We start from the raw sequence: 12,816 nt of genomic DNA, 5'->3' as shown, positions 1-12,816 counted from the left end.
AGATCTAAACCGGCCGACGAATGATCCAATTGCTTATGCCCCTTGGTGGCCAGCGATTCTGCATAAACTTCCGTCAGATATTCCTAAATTTAATGGAAATCCAGGTGAAGATCCATCAAATCACGTGATGACATTTCATCTATGGTGTTCATCAAACACCCTAAACGATGATTCGATAAGGCTTCGCCTTTTTCAGAGGACGTTAACAGGTCCAGCGGCAAAATGGTATATTGAGTTGCCTAGAGCTTCGTTCGACAACTTCAGTACCTTAGCCACGACTTTCTTAACCCATTTTCAATTACCAATAAGGTATGAAACGGGAACGGAACTCCTAACCAACTTCAAACAGACAACGACCACTCACATATCTGATCATATACATGAGTGGCGACGTCGTCGTAGGATGGTGAAAACGTACGTTCCCGATCAGCTATTAGCTGAATGGTTTATCAAATCCTTACTTCCTACAATCACGGAAGATGTGGCAAAAGGGGGAGTCGTAACAGAAGAGCAAGTTATCGCTCGTGCGCAATATCTAGACTTGGTCTATACTCAGTCTGGCACGCTCTACGACAAAATACCTGGCGCCCCTAGACCGGAATTCTCAATTCCTCCTCCTCCTAAATCAAACAATGACTCTCACGCCGGCGATGGCGTGATTGGAAAAACAGATACGAAATCGACAAAGGCTACATCTAAAAATGCCAGTAAGATTTCTAGTCAAAATGCAAATGAGGAACTTCTTGCCTCGGAAGTAAATGTCATGTCGACCAACAAGGGCAAACAACTGAAGCAACCAGGGGGCAAGAAGAAAAAGAAAGGGAGAAAAAGGAAACCCCCTGCGGGGTGTCATATATGCGATGAGGATCATTGGACGAGAGATTGTCCACATATAGCTGAAGTTAAGAAACTCTTTAAGAGTTCAAAAACCCCAGCGGTATTGACTGATCCGTTTCCAAGCCCGGGAACCAAACTGGTTGCTAATCAAAATGCTTCTCGATCCCAAGTGCTTATGTTGTCTGTCTCAAGGAAGCAAAATGATGCTTTGACAAGGAATAAAGATTACGGGAATCCACGGCTGTCGAATAACAAGGCTAATGAACAACCTAGTAGTTCGACGACAACTTTAACCAAAGTTGTGCCACCCATCATTCCTGAACCAATGATAAAGTCACCAAAGGGAGTAGTACACAAATCGATGTTTAATCCTCGTGCCAAAGTAGCACAGAATTATAATATAGTAGAGGACCTGGCCCAATCGCCGTCCACTATGTCGACACTTGAGGTACCACAAAATTGACCCTCCCAAGAGCAAGCTTTATTATCAGCAATAGGTGGGATTGGCTCAATGGATTCCAATCTTGTGGCCTTTGATCATAAAGAATATGACCCTCAGTTACCAGCTCAACTAACTTTCCTTATTCAAGTGAAAGCCCTCAACAAAACTGTTCATCGAACAATTATTGATGAGGGGTCATCTACATGTCTTATGTCGATGAGTTGCTGGAAAAATTTAGACTCACCACCCTTGTCGAAATCGTCAACGACGTTAAAAGCATTTGATGGACGATCATACACTCCTTACGGGATTTTAAGTAACTTGCAAGTTGAACTGGAGGGCAAAACAGTAGAATTTGATGTTGAAGTAATCGATGGAAACCTCGATTACAACATCCTACTGGGAAGGCCTTGGATATATGCCATGGCCGCAGTTGTGTCGACCTACTTCAGGAAGATTGCATTTCTCTTTCAAGGAGGAATTACAGTCATCGACCAACAAACTTTCCTCCCCGACAGTTCACAAGTTACGGGAAGCACTCCAACGATCCATGGAAGCAATAATTTGCATCAAAACATTGGAGTAGGTCTCCTAAAAGACCCTGCCTTAATGGGTACTTTTGCCCTACCGCCTGCAAGTAATCTGGCGGAAGTAGCCACAGTGGAAACCTACAATATGAAATCTTCTATATCTAATGGATTCGGAAGATTCCTAAACATTTTGTCAGCATGGATCATCGCCCTAATAGAAATACTGTAAATACAATGGGCTCTGAGGACGGTTCTTATCTCGTGTCAACCTCGTTAAAAAATGAAACAAGGAGTCATGAGGATAGTTATTTTACTATGTCAACCTCATTAAAAAATGAAAATAATTCCCTTTCCAAATCTCAAAGGTAAACCTTCATTCCAACCACCAAGTTGAATGCAATGAAGCTTGGGGGGCATGCACCTCGATTTGCGTTATTATGCTGGGGGCATGCAAACTTAGATCGAGCAGTTTTAGCACAAAGTTCATGCTCGTTAAAAAATAAACGCAAGATCCGAGCAGTTTTAGCACATAGTTCATGCTCGTTAAAAAATAAACATAAGATTGAGCAAATGTTTTCACCTGCGTTTAAGCTCGTTAAAAAATGAACTATCCCGGTAAATAACCACTGTGAATGTAATATCATCAGCCATTAAAGCCTTGGTCGTGTTTGCACCGTCACCTCCACTTTTCATTTCGCCGATCGTTCACCTCCATATGATTGTTTACCCATTTTGAGGAACAGCTGCGAAGAGTGATTTCACCTAGCCATCCTTGTGACACTGCCGTGATTGGAAAATTCCAACCTGTACCTGGAATCAGCTGCTAACCCTGTTTATCACTCGTTCCTCAAAAGACAAGTCTTCTTTAAGCTCTTTTCATCTGACTCGTAAAATATGAAAAGATTGCCGAGTTTTGGCCTTCCAGCTCGTTAAAGCGATCGGAAGAGCTATCCCTCCTCTAGATTTTAATCTTTTTGGACCTGAGGGATTATTGCACAAAAAGATCGAGCGCTTGTTTTATTTGGCTTGTTAAAACTATCGAAAACTCATCCCTTCTGTATTTTTTTATACTTTTTTGGACTTAAGGGATTAGATGACGAAAAAGGACTTTTGGAGTTAACTTTATGTACCTTTTCAGACTCTCTAAAAATGAAAAGGACCGAGTTATCCTTGTCGTTAGACTCGTTAAAATCATTAAATAGCGACAAACTTGTCTTTAGACGAGAACGAGTTTCACTATCGCTAGGCTCGTTAAAACATAGCGATGGGCTTGCCCAAAGGGCAGGTTATAGAACAAGCATATGTTATCCTCCTCAAGCTTGACAAAAATAAAGAGGTACTGGTCAGCAATGACTGGGGAAAAATTAGGAGAAACTAAAGAAAACTTTGATGGTAGCAAGTCGCTCTTGAACATGACACTTTTCCTCCGTACCACAATCGGGTTGGGTTGTTTCATTCACCGGTCACATCCATGGTCTCGCCATACCATCCATATTTGGGGTAATGCTACCGATCCATCGCATCAGTGTCGCCACATGTTCAAGAGAAGTCGTTCAGAAAAGTCAACCGTGTCCCATCCACTGCCATACATTATCCTTCATCCTTTCATGACCGCCACCCTGAATCATATGTCACAGATCGTTTTCACCTCCATTAAAATCATTAGCTCCGTTCCGTGTCACTGATGTGGGATTCATTAAGGCCCTCCTTTGACGGATCGCTTCTTGTCGACATCAGCTCATTATCCAAGAAGTTGATCTAGGAACAACCCCTTCAGTACTTTGAAGCTTGCATGCCTCAATGGCAAGTTTCTCACTTCCGGCGACAGGTATACATCAATGACCTTCGACCGAAAGATTTTGCGCGGTGTTCGACGCCAAGTCCTATATTCACACCACGTGAATTGTACTGCAGTACCTTGAGGGTCATTATCATTATCGGTGATTCCTCTCGTGCTTGTTAACGGTTTACCTCATTGACCGGTAATCAAGCGATGTCTTTCCATGTTCGACTTCAGAACAATTCTCACATGGATCGACTTGTACTTAGAGTGAAGATCGAACGAGTTTGAAGACCCCGGATCTAGTTTCATCCATCCGGTCTGCGATATATATTCAGGAAAGATAAAGACATTGACATGTACATCATTGCAGCAGATAATCATCCTACTCAAAGGATGATAATTTCATCAAAATTATTAGTCTACCATCAGACGATTGTTTGTTCTATGTACAGAAAAATGAATTTATAAAGCTGAGCATGGGAATGCCCGCCTCAGCTAGATCATGAAAGAAGTATGAAAAATAATGTATTGTATTGTATCTTATTACAGGTCTCCTCCCAGCATTGGATGAACTTCGGATCCCCCTGATAAATCATTTCACCCGATAAACAGCCTCATACTTTAGGGGGCAACTGTTATAGACATTTTTGTTCCTTACAGCATTGAGCATGAAATGTCCATAATCTAAGGGATCCAAAGTCCCTAAACATGTTGTTCCTACCCCTAGAGGAACAAGGCTAACAAACCACAGCAATTCACAGAAGTTCTCCACCAGAAACTGCTCAAAAACAAGTCAATTCAGGATCATTTCAGCGGCTACACTAGCTGTTTGCCCTGAATGTCAAAGCCAACACTGGCTACCTGCGTTGAATGTCAAAGGGAACACTGGCTACCTGCGCTGAACGAGAATGGACATGTGGCAAGCTCATTTCTCAAGGTGTCAAAACCCAGGAAGCTTCCAAAATGACACTTGCCTCAGGGAATTCGACTGGTGATGAGTAAGAGGTTCCAAATCTCCAAGTGGAAGCAAGAACCTCCAAGTGGAATCAAGAACTGATAGAGGGAGAGGACACTAGTCAGATCTCAAGCTGACTCATCCTCTCTCCAAACATTTATATATGGATCTCTCCTCCATTAGATCTAGAGGCTGGAATTTTGTTATTGCAAAGAATTGCTGTTGGTTTGAGATTGGAATCATTGGGTGCTTAATGCTTTGAAAGGGGGTGAAGATAGGAATTCCATTTGCTGGGAAGGGGATGCTGGATTGGAGCCCTCTGGGTTGTATCTCTTCCTGAACCTTGTTATTCATCAATAAAACTATCTTGGTTTCTCCTATATACTGGTGTATTTTTGATGTATGAATGCATTAGTATGTTTAGTTTATTTCTAATCCTGAACTAGTTATGAATATGAATCCATGTCTTGTGTAGTGTTCTCTTCTTGTGATCTTGTAGAAACCTCTTGAAGCTGGGCGAGCGAGAAGGCAAGTAGCTGGGAACTCTCCAAGAGAAGAGAAGCCGGATCGAGGGACAAACGGAAGACATCGGTTAGTCCATCCATCTCTCTCTCTTCATTCTTAATTCATAAAGGAAGAATACTAGAATAGTTGTATCTGTTTGTTGCTAAGGCCCTGTCACACCTTAGGTGGATAGGATCGTCCTGCATAGGCATTTTTCCCCACAACACATTGGTGTCTCTACACTTTGCAATTTTGTCAACCCTTGCATGCCAACATCACAAAGAGAAACCTCTTGCTGCAAAGCTATTTCATGTGAAGTTTCTTTCTCCTTGAAAGACAATTCTTTCACAACCTGAAATACTTCATCACTCTAATGAACTGAACCAACCAAATTAGAATTGAAACTTGCATTACATGCAACAACATTTTCATAAACAATATCATCATTTGGGTTGATCATGAGAAGTACTAAACTTTTACTTGAATTCACTAGTCTTTTTTCCTCCCCTGCATTAACAAAGAAATGTTCAACTTTTTGCGATGGGCTCTCACTATGTACTCCACACCATCCTTGAACAAGTGATACTTGTTTTCATGGTGGTAAAAGACTGCTTTCTGGTCATACAAATATGGACTACCCAACACCACACCTAAAATATCAAGTGGTACCACATCTAACTCTACTTCGTCAACAAAATTTGCAGTGATTGCAAACTTAAACAAACATTTTCTTATAACTTGTAAACTTGTGTCTCTTGTTATCCATCCCAAAGGGTATGGTTTATGGTGAGGTACAGTTTCAAGATTCAATCTGTTGACTAAGTCTTCAGAGATTATATTCTCTTGTGACCCACTATCAAAGAGTGTGTCAATCTTGGTGTGTTTAGATATGACCCTAACATGAAATAACTCAATTCATATCTTTTCATCTGGAGTAGTAGTAGTGTTATATTTTTGTGAACTAGTGATTGCAATATCTTGTTCTCCTTTGGTTCAATGACAATGATTTTGTTTTCATCACCTGATTCAGAACCTAAACCTTCTTGAGTGATAGTAGTGGTCTTCTGTTCCCCTTTATTGTTGAACTTAATTGGTCTCATTTCTGGATGCAATTTCCAGTAGTGGGCTTCATCATGCCCCTCTTTGGAACAGTGTTTTCATGTGATTTTATCCCCTTCTTTCTTCACACTTGCATTCTTCTTTCCCTTCCATTTTCCTCCTTTCTCTTTCTCCTTACCCTTAGGTGACTTTTTATTACTATCCTCTTCACAAGTGTTCTTTCCTCTAGATTCAAGATGTGTGGCTTGCACATAAACTTCATCTAAATTAGTTGGATTGAACATATGGATAGTATGTTTCAGATAGGAATGTAAACCCCCAATATATTTCAGTAGTGTATCTTGGGAATTCAAATTCACTCCTAATAACAAAGATCTTTTCCTAAACTTCTGTGTATAATCTTGGACTGTTTGGCCTTTAAGCTGCCTAAAATTCTGCCAACTCATAATGGTTTTTTTGCATATAGGCTAAAGGATAAAATTATCTTTTAATTGCATAAACAAGTTCAACCCAAGTGATGGATATATTACCATGGATTCTCATTTCCTCTTGAGTCTTTGCTTCTCACCAAACTAGTGCAACTCCTTCTAGCCTTAGTGAACCCAACTGGATCTTTATGTCATCCTCTTAAAGGTTCTAAATTCTGTAGTATACCTCCAACTGTCGAATCCTATTGTCCAACTTTTCTACGTTCACCTCTCCATTGTACATGGGAAGTTCAAATTTTATGTCCAATTTCAGTAATCGATTTTTTCCTTTTGGGGTTTCTGGAATGAGTATGGGTAGTTACAATGGTGGTAGTGGAAGATGATGCTGTGTGAGATGGTGAAGATGATGAGGATGGCGGAGATGGAGGTGGATTTCCACCATTCCCTTTGGAATCCTTCTTCTCATCTTTTTTGTCCTCTGAGCTTCCTTCTCCATGTGGAGGTTTAGAACTCTCTCCAACCATTCTAATGTTCCTATCTTCATAGAGGAATTTAACCATATTAGTCAAAGTATAGAAATATTTCTTGAATTCTTCCTCTTCTGAAGAGGGACCCTCAGGCTCTATTTCTCCATACATAATGGCTATGGATTCATGCTTAGAAATTCGTATTGATTGTACCTCTTCAATCTCAATGGAAGGAAAAACTTGAGGAGTTTCAAGTGTAGATAGAATTGGAAATTTGGGTGGTGGAGATTGTGGCCTTGTGGCTCTCCTTCTTCTAGGCATTACCTCAGGGGTTGCAACCAATAGCTTCCCTTCTCCTTTCTGCAACTTTAACCTTGTAAGCATCACAATTTTTCAACCATTAAAACCTTAATTGCACAAACTCAAGCAAGCAAGCAATTCAACCTTGTGCTCTAATACCAACTTGATCTGTATTTGTATGATTAGTTTTTTTGTGCTAATAACAATTACAGATTTATAAACATGTGTTTTCTTCTTTCTTTTTGTGTTGAGGTTTCCTTAGTTGTTGGTGCTTACAAACAAGTAAATTTCCTTAAGTTAAATAAGACATTCATGAGCAAAATAGCTTCAAAAATGAATAATGAAAAGAAACATGTACAGTACAAAAAACCATCAAAGATACACATTAATATAGTGTTTTGATGAAGGAATTCATCCCTCCTGGGCTACATCTCCTCGGTCTAGCTTCCATGGCTTAGGCCTCTGTATTAGCTCAATGTGGAAAAAATGTTGTTTACAAAGCTCTATGGCTCTTGATACCTACACCAATGTGTTCAGAAGGTCCAAATTAGCTAAGAACACTTCTTTCTGATCTCAATTTGGTCGAAAATTGAGTAAGTTATGCCTCATTCAATTTTTCCTAGGAAACCTCCGCTAAATCTGGAGAGACTCCAATTAAGTCCGCCAAAACTGGCAGTTTTTGCCTAATTTGGCACACCACCAAATTAATCCAAATATTAAGCATGCTTAATTAATATTTAAATAGATTTAACTTAAGTTAAGTGGGATTAGAGCTAAGCGCTCCGTTGGCTGGCCCTTGGTCGTGTGGATAAGGTCATATGAGGTGGGGGCTGGCCCGCAAGGTTGGCTCCCACCACCCCATTGTCGGCATAGAGCAATGGATTAACGTAATGTGCGCGCACCCTCCCTTCAATGTATTGTCCTACGATGCGTTTGGCATGGCTTTAGAGTGGGGTGGGGTAGGTCGTGGGTTCCATTACCCCTCCCTCCGCTCCTCATATAATTTTGCCAATTAAAACATTAAATGCGCCATTTGAAATATTTCGATGTCATTGAATTAGTTTGGAGTTTATGTAATTGTTATATATGTGCGTGTGTGGATTTATTATCATGTTTGTTAATTAATATTAAATATTATATAATATATAATAATTATACTTTAATATATGATTTAAAAAAATCATATAATACATATATATATATGTATAGATATGTATATGTATATGTATATGTATATGTATATGTATATGTATATGTATATGTATATTCATATACATATACATATACATATACATATACATATACATATACATATACATATACATATACATATACATATACATATACATATACATATACATATACATATACATATACATATACATATACATATACATATACATATACATATACATATATATATATATATATATATATATATATATAACAAAACATAATTTCCACCTTGGAGGCCAAGTAGGCAATTTCCCTTTCACACAACCACATTGGCGAATCCGAAGGTGACACTTGTCACAACCCCATTGGGAAGAAGATTCCCCTTGCTGACTGGACTGCTAACTGGACTACCATGTCATCATTTTGTCCCATCTGCAATTTTTTAACTATTTAGGAAAACGAACAACAGGCCTTTTCTCCTTCATCCGAACTCCGTTTTCAACAAAACGAATTGTGTTGTGATTTTCTTGAAGAGACGGATGCATCCATATTAAATTCGATCCAATCTGAGAACTTTCAATTTTGAGCTAAATACTTAGCACCTAATCAGTACGTGACTATTATGAAGTAAAACCGTGTATATCCAGTTAACTAACTTTTCATATATTTCATCATTTGTTCTACTTTAACTAGTATATCATAACTTCATTAGCCTTTAATTAAATAACAACCATTATCAGTAAGAACATAATAAACCATCGCACATAAGAAACAAAGCAACACGTGAGGACACTAGGATTTTTAGGTGGAAACCCAATGTGGGAGTAAACCATCGATATCGTCGTCTCTGTCTTCATCTTTTATTATAAAAGAAAACATCTTACAATATTTTACTGGTGCAGAATCATACCAGTATGTAGGAACCCACTTGCAGAAGGCTACAACCTTCTCTCATTCTCCAGCACCCATTAGAAGGGAGCTAACTCCCTAATCTCATTTACCATCACCCACCAGAAGGGAGCTCCAACCCCCTAATCAGATTTACTAGCTACCACTGGCAAGAAGCTACGTCTTCCTCACTAAATGCTCCATATCCTCTGTGGACCACATTTCATAATATTTCATACTGGATCCACCTAGCTCAAAACATCAAACTTGTAGGCCACTTTTCATCATATTTTCTTACTGGACCCACTACCACCATTTAATCCCAATACCAAATAATAATTTTGAAACCAATCATTGTATCAAATAACTCAATTACTAAACCAACTGAGCCATCAAAGAAATCATTGGATCTTAATCAACCAATACAACTATATCAAACTAAACCAGGATAGATCATATCAATGCATAACTATTTAGCAATAAGCCAAACATTGTTACCCATCACAGAAACCAGTTGCTACTACTAAAGATCTCGATCAACCATATGTTAGAATATATATGCTACTTGTTCTGAGTCAGACCCATGTATGTATGCACTTCTTCTTCAGAGGACCGACATAAAGATCTCAAAATACTGAAAAACTGAGTCTAAATCACTATCACATTGAACCAATCACTAAATCACAAACTAAACCCATCAAATATCACTGAACTAGATACAAATCATCACATAGTAGCATCATCTTTAGTCAACATATCATTCCATAAACAATTCAACCCAACCAGAACTATCAAACACAGATTATCATGAGAAGACATCATTGACAAACAACGACAAACATAACAGAACTTATCAGACATCAATAACAGCTCATACTGCAAAACCCTAGTAGATGTACATGACTCTTAGAAATCACTTCCACGTATGTATGTGCTCCTCATTCACCACACCTGCATAGAGATCTGTCCATACTACAAAATATATATTTGAATACCGAGAAGCAGATCTACGTATGTATGTGACTTCTCAATGGCATAACCGTGTACAAATATGTAACCACTGAATCATGCCTTCACTGCAACCACAAAGCTTACTATCACATGCTCATGCCAGAGTATGATTACCATCACATAATCATAACATATCAAGAAATCATGTTCATTAGTCACTACAATGCTTTCAAATCTATCAAATTTGAACCTCCTTCATTGTCCTTGTTGCACACCTATTTCAATTCAAATCATTCATCAATAACCCATAACTTTCACACTTGACACTTTGATCTCCATCTCCTTATATAGCTTATGCCTTAGCCAATACATTAGGTCAATCCCTTAGTAATGTCAGTGGTATTTTTTGATGGGATAAAATATACGTTATCGCACTCATTACTATGGGATAATACCATGGTAAAGACCCCAGGTATTGACAATACAATGGTGCAGAAATTGTACGTGACTTTACTTTACCATACCTGTGTATGTATGTGATCTTTATTCACGGGACCCACATATACTTTCCAAACTTCATTTTTATCATTTGTCTGTCTCTAAACTAATATTCCTTTAACTATCTCACTTGTAGCATATGCATACCCATCATGTTGACAACTTTATCAAGTAGATTGTCATCAAGGAAAACACATTAGTCATAATGCCAACAATCTCCCCCTTTGGACTTGATGGCAATCACTTTGATGTTTGGTCACTACTACTTTTAGATACTTGTAAACACATTTGTAGATATACCAAGCTTGTCCCCAAGCATTCTACTCCAAACACCAAGCTACTCTCCCCCTTTGACATCAAGGGAAAAGGGTTGACCAATGTTGAATGAATACTTCGTTCTCCATTTGTAGAGGGGATCATTGTAGGTTTGATCTGATGAATATGAACACTGACCATGCTCCCCATGAGTATATGTTGAATATTCTGGAATATTTTTAATGAAGTACATGATTCTATGACTCAACCAAGTATGACCTTTCCTATCACCAAGGACTCATGCTTACATCAATCACCCAACACAGTGGGGTTACATATTTGACTCAATATTACATCAAATGCCCAAAATGGGATTGCATACATAATTTAGTTGACCCCAATCATCCAAACATGACTGAATATTACAATTATTACATCATGGGTATTTACATGACCTTTACATCAAGAGACAAATATGACATTTATGATCAAAACCAAGGACCTCAACCATGCGGTAGCAAGACCATAATAGTCATCATAGGATCTTGCAACATAGATTGCAGCAATATGAACATAAACATGCACATCCTCATCATCAATATGCAAGATAAAACAATTTAGTTTCAATATCATCAACATGTGACCAAGTATGCAACATTATCAAATTGTAGCATAAGATTGTTCCATAGATATATGTTATCAACTCATCCCCTTGACCTCATCAAGGTCAAATTTCTCTTCCCCTTTGTAGAAGGAGCCTCAATCCATGTACATCAAAGAGATATATATCTTTTGTAGCACATCAACATATATTTTCATGCATCATAAAGTAAGATAGGGCAATGTAGTATCAACCTTTAACATCATCAATATGAGACTAAATATGCGATGTCTTCAAGAATCACCCAATAGTTGTAGCAGTAGTATATCAATAACCATCCTCTTATCTTCATGTATCCTGCGTTTTCCTCATAGGCAGCAATAACATTCTCTTGGATCATGATGTCATCATATGAATCTATTAAAGATAAGGAGAGCCTTCAACATCAATCAAGTGTATTGAGAAGAATCATCACACCATAGGCATCTCAATTGGTCATCCATAAGATTCCTATCTGCAATTTATTGATATCCTATGACATAGAGATAGTAATATGTAAGAATTCATCATCATCAACCAATCATAGCATGAGTTTGTACAATCAAGATATGTTAGTATCCCATCTCCCTGATCTCATATCATCAGTATCAACATGAATTCAAGCAACATACCATGTGTAGCATATCATGTACATGCATCATTACTAGGTGTGCAAGCAAAGAGAATCATAAATATGATCAACATCATTATAAAAACTATGCAGCTCAAGCAACATGTAGGTATCATCCATAAATTCACCATATGCATCTTTTGCATCATATAAGACATAATGACAACAACATATAGATGTCAACCATTAGTGAGTGAGTCATTAACCATAGCATGCGTATCCTCTTCATCAAGCATATTATGTAGAATCAACTTTACTAAGTGAAACTTAAGCAATATATCAAAACTTTAGTAACATATGTGTCTTTAGCAGCATCACCAATGATATATACTTTTCACGAACACCATTATGCAACTAGGAATGCTTACGAAATCATAATGCCAACAATGCACTATTATAAGAATAACAAATGCTCCCCCTGAACCTGTGCCAACTATTCATTGTTAGGTCTGACCATATCCATCTTCATTAA

The sequence above is a fragment of the Pinus tabuliformis genome, chromosome 3_2, assembly GCF_031772625.1.
Source record: "Pinus tabuliformis cultivar Carrire ecotype Pingquan chromosome 3_2, CPIR1, whole genome shotgun sequence".
Taxonomy (NCBI): domain Eukaryota; kingdom Viridiplantae; phylum Streptophyta; class Pinopsida; order Pinales; family Pinaceae; genus Pinus; species Pinus tabuliformis.
This window is presented reverse-complemented; position numbering follows the sequence as displayed.